Source organism: Narcine bancroftii, chromosome 9, assembly GCF_036971445.1.
Source record: "Narcine bancroftii isolate sNarBan1 chromosome 9, sNarBan1.hap1, whole genome shotgun sequence".
NCBI lineage: Eukaryota > Metazoa > Chordata > Chondrichthyes > Torpediniformes > Narcinidae > Narcine > Narcine bancroftii.
In genome coordinates this window covers 83122642-83138570 of record NC_091477.1, presented here as the reverse complement: position 1 = coordinate 83138570, position 15929 = coordinate 83122642, and the positions used below count along the sequence as shown (strand labels likewise).

General features: G+C 39.5%; 1 protein-coding gene and 1 long non-coding RNA gene across 6 annotated transcripts in view; both read left to right on the top strand.

Annotated features, from left to right (window-relative positions):
* LOC138742358 (vesicle-associated membrane protein 2-like) overlaps positions 1–15929 on the top strand; it is a 163639-nt gene that overhangs the window by 124039 nt on the left and 23671 nt on the right. The gene's annotated exons all lie outside the window — the stretch shown is intronic.
* Positions 5921–12424, top strand: LOC138743009 (uncharacterized). 2 transcript variants are annotated; one of them, XR_011344589.1, is made up of 4 exons: positions 5959–5993; positions 9032–9088; positions 9178–9308; positions 12107–12424. It is a non-coding gene; the product is annotated as an uncharacterized lncRNA (long non-coding RNA). The 2 variants fall into 2 exon arrangements; XR_011344588.1 differs by lacking the exon at positions 9032–9088 and having other exon boundaries at positions 5921–5993.

Below are 15929 nucleotides of genomic sequence, written 5' to 3'. Positions count from 1 at the left end.
CCAATTAAGCATCCATGAAGACAAGGAAAGATCTCATTGGGCACAACTCCCAGTTTCTTAAGCACACAGATAATTGTCAGCAGGCAAAGATCTGCTGATAGCTATTGGATCACTCTATATGTTAGTATACTGACCACTAAAACATGATCGATTGGATGTGTATTCTCATTGCTATTAGATATTCAAAGTGGCTATTTAAAAACTAACTGGAAGTTGTAATGTACCTGCCTCCACCACTTTGTCTGTGCTGTTCTGTCTTATGGCGTTCTCTCATCGTCTATTTTTTTAAATGCTGGTAGATTCTGTATATCTTTGTTAATATTAACTTAAATCCTATAACTCACAATTGAAGATGTTATAAATTAACATACTGTATGTTGACATTTCACCCTCTGAATTTCTGAATGTACAGAAGGCTTTTTTAAAAAGTGTTCCCAGTTCATTTCTTAAATGGGCAACATTTAAAATTTTAATATTCCGACCTTCAACAAATTTAATGGCAAATTTGGGACTCGATGCATTCCTTTGTTTGTTTCTTCCTATCTGTACCTGCATCATCTTTGGCGCACAAAATTCTAGCTGTGTATGATTTCTATTACAGCAATTTATCAGCAATAGCTTTGACCCCCTCATCAGCCTTGCTGCCAGGAGCAGGATTATTAGCAGGAAACCAACTTCAAACAGCATGGGAGTTTGTGTGGCAGTGATGAATTTAGAGGGGATGCAAAGATCAGGCAAGTTATTGAAAGCAAATGTTTTTTCTTCTAGGGCACCTAGATTTTGCTTGGCTTCATGCCAAGAGAGGAGCTTCAGTCTCTCACGTACTTATTCAGGAATTTCCAAAGACACCTCTTTCTCCTGTTTATATTTTTTTTGGAGGAGACTGTCTAGAAGTTGCATCATGTAATGCACTTCAACTAACAAAAGAGACCTACCATAGGGACCTCCTCACATATTTACAGAAGTTTCCATGCAATTCTACTTTGACAAACAAAATCCATTAATCAGTCCGTCAAGAACTAATATGTAAAATAAATTACTGAAATTTCATTTGCCAAGAAGAATAATTTTTGTCATTTTCACCTGGAAAAAAAAATGAGGCGCCAATCTCTGATTTTCAAAAGTGTTAGTCCTCTTCGATGCAGGCATATATTTAAAATCATTAAGGCTGTGAGTACTTCAGCAGCAAATTTAAACAAAAATGGCTCTTGTTGAATAAAGTGATGGTTGTTTCAGAGAGGAACTATGTAACTGTGCAGTACCCTTCGCAGCAACCATAATGCCTTTATTTTACAGCACTCTGCATTCCCCAGGCAAAATGCTGGTTCCCAGGAGGCCAAAAAAAAAGCTAATACCAGCTCATGCTGAGAAAATGTCTGAACAGAGTTGCACTGAAGCTCCCAGCTCCTTCAAATTCTGCAGAATGCACATCTGACACATTCAAACATCCAGGCCAGTATTCAAGTGGATAAAGGGTATTGAGCTTTTAACGCCATGGTGAAATTTTTCAGAGATCTGTAGTAAGATCTGACAATGGGAGAGAACTTGAGAAATAGTTGAGAGGAAATCGAGCAGTTCTTCATTTAGAACATTTGTTTAGCTTTATAATGCACACAGATATGCTCTCCAATTTTAAAAAGGATAATGCAAATATAATCTGCAATATAAGATCCGATTGGATTGTGTGCATAAATAATTACCAAATTCTAGTTGAAAGAGTGTCACATAAAAGGTGCATCTCCAAAGGTTAATTAGTGGAAATATTTCCTGCTCCAAACTTTGATCTGCTATTTATGACGATAGCTCGTCTTTAACCTTTACTTCAATCATTCAAATACACAAGCAAAATCATGTTTAATTTTTCAAGCCATTACTTTGTCTCATTAATACTTGATTGACTACCTTTCTCTAGTACTGTAATAGAAATTTCTTAAAATAGAAAATGAAGATATGGCTGAGATGATGTACAAGCCCAAATCTTTTGCAACTGTGAAAGATTTCTTTCATGTTGCTTTTTTGTGAATATATTTTTGTACCCATGTCAAATATTCTAGTTGGAGTCATACTTTCTTCATATTTTGATTGCATTTGACTATTTGAATTGGAAAAATTTTTTGATTGCAAGATTTGATCCAGGTACAGAAATTTCATACTGATTTTATGGAAGAGGAGAATTGGTTTCTTTCACCGTGAAATTTGACTCTGTAGGTGTGGAAATTGGAATGGTTTTGCACAGTAAGCGAGATGACTCTGTCCATTTTGTTCAGGAAGCACATCCTACTGCTGAAAATGGTTGGCGTATCCAACACATGAAACTTCGAGCTTGAGATTAATGCACTGATATCTAAGTTTACACTTTTCTTAATTAAGATGACTGACAGTGAGGAATGCCTAGCAAGATGTTTCCTCTCATCCATTAGCAGTAATGTTCAAAGACAAAGTTAACATACCTTGTAATATTTGTTCTTACAAATTTCTATTTATAAATCACTTTGCATCATTTTAATTTGCCTGAGGAAAATGACCTCTCAGTAGCAATGCGTTGTCAGTGCCCAATCCCACCTTCAAAATTTGTCATCAATGACATGTCAATGGCTGACTAATTTAATGCATATTTATCGAAAATATTTTGAACTAGATGCAGAAGAAAGACCAAAGCCAATATATCTTTATGTTAATAAGGAGTTATAAACATTTTCATTTTCCAGTTTATGCTCTTGTTACAGAATTACAACACTGCTACAAATGTAAGAATGCAAAACAATGGAAAAACTTTGTACTCTACTTTTCATTTTGAAAATGACCCTTTCAAATATTGGCCAAATAACCAGTGATTAAATATTATCAATGGTGGAAAAGGAGAAATAGTTAATTCCATGGTTGGTAAGCATTTCACCGGCTGCATCACGGTCTAGTATGGGGACACCAACATCCCTGAGCGTAAAGCCCTACAAAAGATAGTGGACACAACCCAGGACATCACAGGTAAAAACTTCCCCACCATCGAGAACATCTCCAGGGAACACTGCTGTCAGAGTGCAACACCCAGCACTCACTCTGTTCTCGCTGCAAAGCTGGTAGGTGCCACAAGACTCGCACCATCAGGTTCAGAAACAGTTGCTACTCCTCCACCTATAGACTCCTCAACAACAAACTCAATTCGGGACTTATTAAAAGACTCTTACTTTTGCACGTTTTTTAATCTCTGTATTACACAGTCATTTTGTTTACATTTCTTAATTTGTTTACATCTGCCCATTGAATTAGTTTGTTTTTGCACTGCCAATATGTAATAATTCTGCCTTGCCCTCAGGAAAAAGAATCTCAGGTTTATATGTGATGTCATGTACACTATGTACTCTGACAATAAATATGAAATCTGATTTTTTGCCAATCACTTGTTTGGTAACTGTCTATGTGAACTGAAGCCTCAAATTTATGCAAAAGTCTGACTATATAAAGAATATCCAAATGTCCAAACTGTATTTAGAATTATATCCCTCCAACATAATCTATTCGGTCTCAAATTTCAAGATGGTAGCATCGGTTCTGGGCAGTGTACCATGAAGAGTTGCAGACACTGGGGAGCAGTGGATCAGTATGGGGCACCAGAAACAGTTGAGAAGAAGAAGCATGGAGACGACCCGAGAGGGAAGGTGACCATGGCTCAGCAACTAAAGAACCCGAAAAAAATCTGGCTGCAGGCCCACGCAAACTCACAGTCGCAGGACTCACACAGGCTGTGGGCTGTTGGAAACTGGCTTCTGGGAACCTGATGCTGGGACCAGAATTTGAAAGGGTGCTGAGGCCAAGAAGGGCTCTCGAATGACCTCAGGCACTGAAGGCTTCTTGATCGTATCGGAGGTTTAGACCTGGAGCTCGGGCTGCCATTGGTTTGAACAGGAGTCTGTGTAGCTGAAGAGGCTGTGGGAATGCTAGAAGCAAATCCACGGACACTCAGTGTCCCTGAGGAGACTCTCTATTGCCTCTTTTTTTCATATTGTTAGGGGCAATGATCATGGCGAGTCTTTGTTTGCCTCACAACAGACAAAAGTTGATATAATTTATACATTTTATGTATAATTACATGACAATAAAAGGAACCTTGAAAAAACAATAAAAGATACCATGTTTTATTTAAATATCAGAACGAGAATGTAGAAATGGTATTGACTTTCCCATAAAACAACTATCAATACTGCAATATTGTAAGAAACTGGATTTATTTTAATAATTTCTGATATCTACACCTTGGTCATTAACTAGGCTGAATAACCTTAAAGAATCTAGAAAAATTCAGATTAGCTTGTGTTCATCTGCCTGGTCCTGTGTTTGTCAAACATGTCCAAGAAATTTGGAGTAAAAGATAGAGTGACGGGGAACTGCTGAGTGCGGTAGAAAAGAAGGATCCGAGAATGCCGATACATAATTTCCTGAAAGTGACATCACAGGTAGATAGGGTCGTAAAGAGAGTTTTGGCACATTGGCCTTCATCAATCAAAGTATTTCGTAGAGTAGTTGGGATGTTGTGTTGAAGTTGTTTAAGACTTGAGAGCCAAATTCGGTGTATTGTGTGCAGTTTTTGTCACCTAAGTACAGAAAAGATATCAATAAGATTGAAAGAAAGAATGCAAAGAAAACTTACAAGGATGGTACCAATACTTGAGGAGCAAAGTTGCAGAGAAAGGTTGATTAGGTTGGGACTTGGAGAATGATGGGAGATTTGATAGAGGTATACAAAAGTATAAGGTGCACAGAATCAGAATTTATTGTCATGAATATGTCATGAAATTTATTGTTTTATGGCAGTATTTCAGGTGCAAATATTGCTCAGTTACTTTCTAAATAAATGAACTAGTGCAAAAAGAAGAGAAATTGAGCTAGTGTCTGTAGTTCATTGTCTGTTCAGATATCTGATGGCCAAGGTGCAAAAGCTGTTTTTGTGGGGGTTTGACTTCAGACTCCTATTCCTCTTTCCCCCAGTGTGTAGACAGCATGGCCTGGGTTGTGAGGGTACTTGAGGATAGAGGGTGTTTTCTGAAGACACCGCCTCTTGTAAATGTCCTCGATGGAATGGACTGATGCCCATGATAGGGCTGGCTGAGTTCACAACTCAGTTGTCTTTTCCATTCCTGTGCATTGGCACCTCCATACCAGACAGTGATGCAACCAGTGAGAATGCTCTTTACGGTACACCTGTAGAAATTTGCAAGTCTTTGGTGATGTCCCAAATCTCCTAAAATTCCTTACGAAGTATAGCTGCTGGAAAGCCTTCTTCATGATTTCATCAACTTGAAAACCTTGGGACAGATCTTCAGAGATGTTGAGAACCAAGAATTTAAGATCTTTACCCTATCCACTGCTGACCTCTTGAAGAGGACTAGTCGTATTCTCCTGATTTCACCCTTCTGAAGTCCACAATCAGCTCTGTAGTTTTTCTAACACTGAGTGCAAGGTTGTTGCAGTGATCTATCTCCCCCTATATGCTTCCTCATTGCTGTCTGTAATTCTGCCAATGACCATTTGTAGATGGCATTTGAATTGTGCCAAGCCATACAGTCATGGGTGTAAGAGATTAAATTAGTGATTAGATTAGATAAGCATGCATCTTTGGGATGCATCTGTCTTGATTGTCAGTGAGGACATTGTTCCTGATCCGCACTGACTGCGGTCTTCTGATGAGAAAGTTAAGGGTCCAGTTTGGGGGGGGGGGGTGGTGGGGTGGGGAGTACAGAGTGCAGAGGCCCAGGTTTTGGAGCGTTGACCTGTACTGACGATATGATGATGTTAAAAGCTGAGCTGTAGTTGATGGGGAGTAGCCTGATGTTCGTGCTACTGTTGTCTAGATGATCCAGAGCTTTGAGGAAAGCAAGTGATATTGCATCTACAATGGAGTGATTGTGATGGTAGACGAATTGCACTGGGTCCCAGATATTTGGTACGAGTTAATTCTGGCCATGGCCAAATTCTCAAAGCCCTTCATCATAGTTGACGTGAGTACTACTGGGCAATAGTCATTGAGGGTAGGGTAAATGAAAGCAGGCCTTTTTTGCTGAGGTTGAGTGAGACCAGAATGAGAGGTGTCATGAGTTAAGGGTGAAAGATGAAATGTTTAAGGGGAGCATCCAGAGGAATTTGTTCACTCAGAGGGAGGTAAGAGTGCAGAACGAGCTGCCAGCAGAAGTGATGAATGCAGGTTTGATTCAAAAACTTAAGACTGAATATGTACGTGGATGCGAGGTTATGGAGGGGCTATGGTCTTGATGCAGGTCATTAGGGTGAGTCAGCAAAATAGTGCAGCGTGCACCAGGTGGGATGAAGGGCATATTTCTGTGAGGTAGTGCTTTATGGTTCTACGGCATGACATATGTTGAGGAAGCTCAGAATAAAGCTGGCTTATCTTGAAATCTTAGTGATCTCAATATTAAATATATTCAGTGTAATATACAGTAAACACCACATAACCCAATCTCCAAACCAAAACATTAGCTGCAGGAAATTGAGAATAAATAGTGTAGCTCGTTAGTCAGGTCACCTTTGTGCAGCATCCATTTATGGTTGCTAAGAGACAAAGGAAAATTTCTAACTCATTAAGCAGAGGAAAGCCAGAGGCTACTGTGGGCCTCACAGAGAGAATAAAGAACAAAACTTTGACTTTGCAGTGCAGAAAAGAGATATTAGTGAGATAACCTCAGAAAAGTCAGTAAATGAGAGGAAATGGTATGTTATTTGAACTGTGAGATGAAAGCTCATTAAACAAAAAAAAATCTATCAAGGTTTATTTCCTCAACATAGCGAAGGGAAATTGTTTTTTTAAAATGGATTTGGTCTTGGGAAGGCTAAAATGTGCTCCTGGATGGATTAAAGTACAGCCTTTCACAGTGGCTAGTTATTACCTTGTGATAGTCTGAAAAGCTGCCTGTTGATCCAGTCTGGGTTGCTATGTTGAATAATTATTTTTTTGCCAGTTACCATCAGAAATACAAAAGATTTCAATTGGCTTTCAGACAAAGCATTTGGCTCTGTATTCCAGTGATCAATACTTCATACCCTTGCTGAATGCCATCTAGCAGACACCAGCTTTTGTAAGACTTTCTTCAAGCCACACATTATAATTGTATTGCATCTGGTTCAACAGACTTGTCATAAGATGCTGAGTCATTAACTGCAGGTTCTTGGCTGTCAGGTTGCTAAGGCTTTATAGGGATGCTATCAGATGTGATAGATTTTGCAAAGGCATCAGTGATCATTAGAATAGAATCCAGCTATTTTCAGTGGGGGCCACAGCGTGTTTAAGTAAAAGCCTCGTTTTCTTTTCACCTCGTAACATTTTTTTTTAATGGAGTAGGATAAACAAGAACTTAACTGCTTCACAGGGAAGGGGGCCCATAAACTTTGAGCAGAATCTAATGGGGGCCCTCGACTACACTGTCATTTGAATTATGGCTAATGTATTTTTCTTCACAACCCCATTTTCCTGCCTTCACCCCGTAACCTTTGACACTCTTACTAATAAAGAACCTGATTACCTCCACTTTAAATATCCCTAATGACAGCCTCAGTACATTCAGTACCAACTGGCTGAAGAAATCTCTCAATTCTATACCAAATGGATGCCCTCTTGTCCTAGACTCTCTGATTACTGGAAACCTTTTTTACATCCACTTTATTCAAGTCTTTCAGTATACAATAGGTTTTAATTAAATCCTCTCTCATCCTTCTAAACACCAGCAAGTACAGCTACAGAGCCATCAAAAGTACCCATTCATCCCTGGGATCATTCTCATAAACCTCCTCTGAATCCTCCAACCCCAGCACAACCTTAGATATGGGACCCAAAATTGCTCAGAACACATGAAATGCGGTTTGACCAATGTTTTATAAATCCTCGCTTATATATTAGAATCTTTAAGTAATGAATGCTGACTTTGCATTTTCTTCCTTATTGCTGGATCTACCTGAACATGACAATTAGAGAATCCTGCACTAGGTCTCCCAAGTCACATTGGACCTCCACTTTCTTAATTATTTTTGCATTTGGAAAAGAGTCTGTGCCTTTATTCATTCTACCAAAGTGCAAGACCATACAACTCCATTTTCTGTATTCCATCTGCCACTTCTTTGCCAATTTTCCTAACCTGTTCAAGTTCCTCTGCAGGCTCCGATGCTTCCTTCAACACTATGTGCCCCTCCACCTATCTTTTTATCATCTGCAAACTTGGCCACAAAGCCATAACTAAATTCCATCATAACCGCTTTGTCAAGGGCCATTAGGAGAAGGATGCATCATCAGCCCAACAGTTTTCTCAATCTTCCATGCTGCAACATTATTCCTCACCTTTCACAAGCTTTACACCTCAGCGAAGCTAATCTACAAAATTAATGAGACACAGTCTATTTGCCACTATTTCTAGTCCAGAGCCTATCATTCCAATCTTAGTCATTGAGCTAAAGGTCACAGATGATGCTTGCATAAATACCCATTCAAATTAAGATCTTATTCACTGAAGCACATGAGAGAATGGGCCTACAATAAGCATCCCCATAACTAACCCCACTTCCAGCCTGCCCCCACCATAAAAATCCACAAAATGACCCAAAATATTATGGACTATTTCTCGTATCTTGGGACCATCTCCCAACTAAGACAGATATTGAAATAATACAGCCTTTGGACATTGCAAGGATAAGATCAAGAGCGGATCTCTGGCTTAAAGCCCATGGTCTACTGGGCAGCGATCCTCAATGCATCTTGGATGTAGACTACCTACAGCAGGCACCTCAAAGTATCATAGAGATATCAACAGCACTACTGTTGCAAAACCTTCCAAATCTGTTGGCAGGATAAGTAATCAACATTAACTTCCTCCTCCAGGCCCATGCCCCCTGCACTACAGTTCTAATCATTAATTCCAATGCCCAACATCAGACTCTCAAAACAGGCAATCTACTCCAGCTTCTGTCATGTTCAGCATAACCATATGGACAGAGGAAGTAATTCACAGATACTCTCAAATTCTCTTTGGAAAAGGTATAGCATCCTTACCACCTCCTAGGGATCACTTGAAATGGAGAAGGAAGTTTCAAGGTGGGGTTTTCAAATTTGAATCTCTTCATTGGAACCAGTGTCAATGATGGAAGGAGTGCATAATCTCATCTATCCTCCTGTCCCACCAGTGAGTCCACACATCAACCCCCCTTGGAATTTATGCATCTGGAGTGATCTTTGACCCCAAGGGACAGTAGTAGAAGAATAAAAAGTACATTGTGAATCTTTCATCCACCTAAAACAAGGATTGCATTCACAGGTAACAATAAAGATTCTCATTATAGTTTGATTTGATTTGGCGACATGTTTGGTGCAGACATTGTGGGCCAGGTCCCGTTTCTGTGCCGTACTATTCTATGTGCTCTTATAATTCAATGAAGCTACTTGCAGCAAAGCATGACTTCAACTTTCTCATTGATTCCTTTTGATTGAGAGAGAATGGGCAAACAAAATTAATAATTTTCTTGGGCAGGGTTCAATATGCATGGCTTCAATTGTGCTTCACATCCCAGTTTCAGCCGTCCACACTTACATCTTCTTTATGCCTTATTTAGATTTTAATGGGAAGTTATTCTATCTTTGCCAAGTTATACCATAAACAAATAACTCCTTCTGCCACAAATAATTCTAGGAACATAATAAATTTTACATCAGGTTCCTTTTTAAGGTGACATGTTTGCAGTTCTGCATGCAGAGACTAGGATTTTGTCTTGAACCATCAAAGGGCATTTTTTTGTAAAATCTTATGAAAACTTCATCCTATGTTTCAAAGGGAGACAAACTGTTCCTCCGGGGTAACTACACTGACAGAGCCAGAAAAGACACAAATATAATTATCACAAAATAAGTTTAAAAGTCTAATTCTAAGGGAAGCAGCCTCCTGACAGACAGTCTCTCGACTGAAAGATGAGAACTTCAGAGTTCAGGTTTGTTGTTAGAGTGCATATATGACATCAGATACAATCCCAAGATCCTTTTTCCTGTGGGCAAGGCAGAATTGCCACTTATCAGACCTGCAAAAAACTGTACTCAAGAAGATACATATACATGCAAACAAATAAAGAAATGTAAACAAACTGTGCAACACAGAGAGAAAAGGGAACTTGCTCTTGCCGTACTGTTTCATGGGAAAGCTTCATGTGAGACTTCATGGTAACACTTCTGATGCAGACACTAACATCTGAGGAAGTGGCTACAAGGATCTCAGATCACCATACCATGGCTGGTATAAATGACTGCTGGACTGACCACAGCCTGATTAGCTCTGTCATCTCAATCAACCTGGTCCCCATATCCATGGTTCTATCACTAGTACTTCCAAAGGTTTCAATGGCCCTGAAAAAAGCCTCTGCATAGACAGCGCTTCACATACAACCTGATGACTTCAACCTGTAGGAGCCAGAGAATGTCCACAGGAACTGAACTGTCCTGAGTCCCACTATTATTAATAAATGCATTTCTCAGTCTCTCCATAGGAAAATATCATGATTGTTTAGATGAGAACAATCAGGAGATCCTTGAGCCAATTAACTACATTCTCAATGTTTATTTTTGGATTGGAAACACAACTGTACAAGATCCCCAAACCAAATATCCAATTAAAAACCTGTAGCTATAGAACATATGTGTGGAGAGAATGCATGGGCCAAGCAGCTCAATGAAGATCCTAACATTAATGAACTCATCAAGAGCATGTGACTATATTCTGTCTCAGACAGAAAGGACCATCTCACTGCATGCCAGAAATTGAGAAAAGCATCAATGATTACTTTTTGGGGGAAGGTGGGTGGAGAATATTCAGCATCTGGAGAATTTCACAAAACTCCTCAGCAGGAACTCTGTCAGGACATGAGAGCTCTTAACTCCATTTCACAACATAATATCCAGTCTAATGTCCCCAACACCCTAAGCCACTAAAAAGTTGGAAGAAGTCATTTATCATGGTCTCTGGAGGAGAAGTTCTCCCGAAGTCCTAAAGCTTGATGGAGAGGAACTCCAGACACAAATTTACATCTTGAAAGAGCAGGTCTTTCCAGGACACCTCATCATTACCATCTTCAAGGGACAAGTACACAGTGCTAACTGCAGAAGGCAGTCACTGCTTTTTAGGGAAAGTTGTCACAAGGCCCTCATCAGTGGGCTCCTCTCAGTGGACAGGGAGCCAGTCTTCAAATGCAGTGTGGATCCTGTTCATGTACAGCCAAAATGAACATGATTTACACCGTGTGACAGCCCCTAAGAAATTCAGCGAGCAACATCAACCATTGCAGAAGTTCTTTGGTAGTTTACAAACATTTTTCACTCTCGATTTGAAAAGAATGTGGAGAATCCTTCTCAAATTTGGCTGCTGCCACAGATTCAACTCCAGTCCATGCCTGCTAAGTGACCGCATGTAGGCTATGATTGTGACCGATTGCCCTCCATCCATTACACCAGACAAGCTTGCATATGGCTCTTACTTTGGCTGAACTGAAATCGGCTAAAAAATCGGACTTTCAGATGTGATTATGAATCTATTGCTTTGGGAATTACGACATAAGCCATTCAGAAAATGTTGCTGAACACAATTTGCACTTAATGAATGGGAGAATTAGCGAATTAAGAAAGAACTATACATGCAGTTCTGAACATTGAACTTATAAATTAATAACAAATGAAAACTTTAAAGTTTCATATATTTTGCAGATGAAGTCATCCAAACAAATTGCTGCAAGCTGATATGATAATTAGGGGTTTTGAAGAATATGGCATTTCCTGGGAAGGATGTGGGGGTTGGGGTGGGGGGTGGTTTATCATGAACCATAACCTCAGCTGCCTGCTTATCAAAAAAGGATTTAGCAGAAATCAACTCCTGAACATTGAAATCTCACCTTGGTTCCTTCTCCTTACCTATGCTTCTGCTTTGTGCATCTGGAGTGACAATTTTCATGAAGCAATGTGTAGGTGGAGCTGGTTCAGTTTTGTGACACTGCCTCCCGCAGTTGTTAATTGCAGGTGGGAGATTGTAAAGGTCTCGCTCTAATATATTACCAAGCTAACTAATTATTTTCCTTGTAGGTTCTACTGAAATTTGTTATCCTGAGTGGGTGCGAACAAGCAATGAGCAGCTGCCAAGAGTTAATTGAAGGCCTGTCACTTCCTTTGTGCAGTATTGACTGCAGCAAGTTTCATGGCTAAGTGAGATCTTCTCACAAATGTTGCATTGAGCCACAAGCCCAACTGTTTCATGGCTGAACAAAGCTTTCTAATCTTTGAGCCCACAGTGGAAACACTGCAAAAGGACGAAGGCTCGCTACAAGGGTCCAGATGGCCAAAGTTTTTTCTGCCATTATAGTTGGCCTGATATTTGCTATAAATGAAATGCAAATGAGGAAATTGCCGTCCATCTGTTGTGTTCACTGCGGGCACTGAGCATGCCCAGTAACCTGTGAAAAATCTGCTGTTGTTTTGCATGATCGTTGATGGCAAATTGGAAACGGTGAATTTGTATGAGTTTTGCCCCTCAAGGAAGGTTGAAAATGTTGGCAGGGGCACCACACTGCTTTTGTGGTAAGTCTTTAAAGTTGGTGTATTGATATCGTCTTTGAGGCAGATTGCACCAACTTTGGATGGGAGATGGGAGAGAAGGGATCTATGGAGAAAATAATTATTAACTGTCACGTTGTCAACATAAGGATGTGTGAAGTTCAACTAATTAAAAATGTTGTCAAAGTCGTATGTCTAAGGCAGCCTCTCAAAGGAGAAAGGAGAGGTGAAGACATTTTGATGGGGAAGTCCAGAGCTGAGGAATCTTGGCAACCGTAGAGGCATCTGGCTGCAGGGTGTGATTATCATTAACAATGTCCAATAGGTTAGAATTAGGGAGCCACATCTACATCTTAGGGTTATAGAGCTGGAAGATATTAGAGGGTTAGAAGAACAAAGATGATGACACTGAATCTGAAAAAAGGATGAGGATGTTAAACATGAAGCATTACTGAATAATGAGTCAGCTCAGGTCATTGAGTATTGAAGTGATGGTGAGTAGGACTCACACCCAAAAATGATGAACAAAGAACCCCAATTACTTCTCTTGTGCAGCTCCCAGGAGACCTGGCAGCTCAGTGTTATACTATTTTCAGCATCTCTGCCATTAGAGTTGTTTGAAGAAAGGGAAGTCTCATATTGGCAGTAAAGCCCTCTTCATTGAGGGCCACCACTTCTGGAGGCATTGGCTATCTTTAGCGAGACTGAGCTACCAGTAGAGGGCCCAACTCAATTCACTCAAGAGTGGGTCAGAGAATTAATAGTATTAATGCACTCATATCTCCAACCCACAATATCAGCAAGTGTGGTTTCTGAGTGGAGGTTCCAGATCGGTCCAGTTATTTCAAATTTGCATCAACACCAGATACTGCTTCTCTTCATTCACTCGCACCATGCTTATTTGCTCTGCCTTATTCTCATTTGCTACTTGCCTTCGATATTCCTTCTTACTCATCTCAAAGATCTCCACTTTCCTTAGTACAAACAACTGCTGTGTAATTTATTTTTTACATATTATCATTTAAAATTAAATTTGACTCTTTTCAATGTATTGGGAATGGCAGAATACTTCTAAATAATAATTTCAACCACCAATTCCATGATTCATTTGCAGTGAAGCCCTTCATCAGGAGTCAAGCTGAAATAAATATCAGGAAAAGATATCACATTCTATTGACCTTGATTCTGACTATGCATTAAGTAATGTTGGACCTATGTTTTTACATGTCAGCTATTACTTAATGCAGACAATAAATGCTCCCTCAAAATTCAGAAGACGTTAGTATCTTCTCAGAAAACTTACAATGCTTATCTATCAGATTAAGACTGCAATTCTGTCACTTAACTGGAGCACCAACATATTTGACAATCAAGAAAAGCTCTTGCTTTGCCTGCCCACTTTGCGTAAAGTTTGTTACATGGTTGCTCTGGCTAGAGTTTGAAATAACGAGCTAGAGATGACAGGAGGGAACTCCAGAGCAATTAGCTGAGGTAACTACAACCATAGCAACAAAACCAGAGGATCCCCATTAGCCCCGACTGTAAGGTAAAACATCATGAGATGGGAATGTGTAAGGAGTTACCCTGCCCTGTACAGGGCTGTAACAAGATGTAAATGCATCCTTGTACTTACAAGATAAGAGAGACATTGATGGATTGAGAGGCAGGAAGCTAGCAGGGAAAGGATAGCAACAGTTTTAGTCATTGGACAAGTAATGATATGATGATGTTCTAAGCACATATCCAAGGGTATAAAAAATCACCATTTTGCTGATAACGGCAGAATGCATTCTCCGACTAACATGTTTAGTCGCAAGTGTTACAATCCGGTAATAAAGAACAAAGAACCCTGATTTCGACTCAGCCTGGTGTTTGTCTCACTCATTCATGAACAAAGCAGACCTAACACGACCTATAGGATACATATCTCAGTTTGGAAAGCCAGATGTTAGAGAGATCTGGAGGAGCAAGCCATGAATGAAGGATAGAAATTTTAAGATGACATAACAGATCTAACATTGATTATGATCATAATTTCTCTTGTTGGGTTCTCCAGCAACCATTTTGAATGGAGTTATCGAAAACAAATTAAAATGAAATTTGGTGACATCAACCAAAGTAAATGGAATGATTAAAATAGTTCTGGCTTTGTGGCTTGAGTGACCTCTGGTGGTATAATTTATATTACGATCTTTCTTCCCAGAAAAATTCGGGAGGCCAACATTTATAACATAATAATAACATAACAATTTACAGCACGGAAACAGGCCATTAGGCCCTTCTAGTCTGCACCGAACCAAACACCCCTCTCTAGTCCCACCTCCCTGCATAATGCCCATAACCCTCCATCTTCTTCTCATCCATATACCTGTCCAACCTTTTCTTAAATAATACAATTGACTCCGCCGCCACTATTTCTCCCAGAAGCTCATTCCACATGTCTACCACTCTCTGAGTAAAGAAGTTCCCCCTCATGTTACCTCTAAACCTCTGCCCCTTAATTCTTAACTCATGTCCTCTTGTTTTAATCTTTCCTCCTCTTAACGGAAATAGTCTATCCACATCCACTCTGTCTATCCCTTTCATAAACTTAAATACTTCTATCAAATCCCCTCTCAACCTTCTACGCTCCAAAGAATAAAGACCTAATATGTCCAATCTCTCCCTATACTCTAGATGCTTAAACCCAGGTAACATTCCAGTAAACCTTCTCTGCACTCTCTCCACTCTGTTTATATCCTTCCTATAATTAGGCGACCAAAACTGCACACAGATGTGCAATATGTGCAATATGCCAATATGAATATCGAAAGGCAGAGCCATCAGTTAATTCCAGAAAAAGTCCTCCAATTTAGCTGCATATTTGGATTGGCTGACATGTACCAAATAGTAGTTGCAACTGGGAAATCAATTCATTTTCTTTGCAATAATGGAAGTAATTTTTTTCCAAAATTTAAAATGTGTAAAGGAAGCAAGAATCAGTCTGTACAAGTCCTCTTCCCAAAAATCTTGCTCAGATCTTTTTCCATTTCTTCATTCCAATACTGTATTTTTTGAGTCTCCATTTGGTTACAGAGTCATCCAGTGGTGGAGACTGGAGTACAATATTATTCCTTTAAGCATTTCTTTTCAGTATTTTTTTAAGTAAAACTACCAAAGAGTTTGTAAGGATATTCAAAACAGAACCACAATCAATTTGGCCATAAGACGATCTTCAGTCCATCTATCCAATATGAAATTTTGTCCATTTTAAGAGCAACCTGCTTTCAGTAAATAAAGTTAGGAAAAAAATATAAACTACCCAGCCATGAAAGAAGAAAATATAGAACTAATAGACTAGTTTGTCAAAATATAT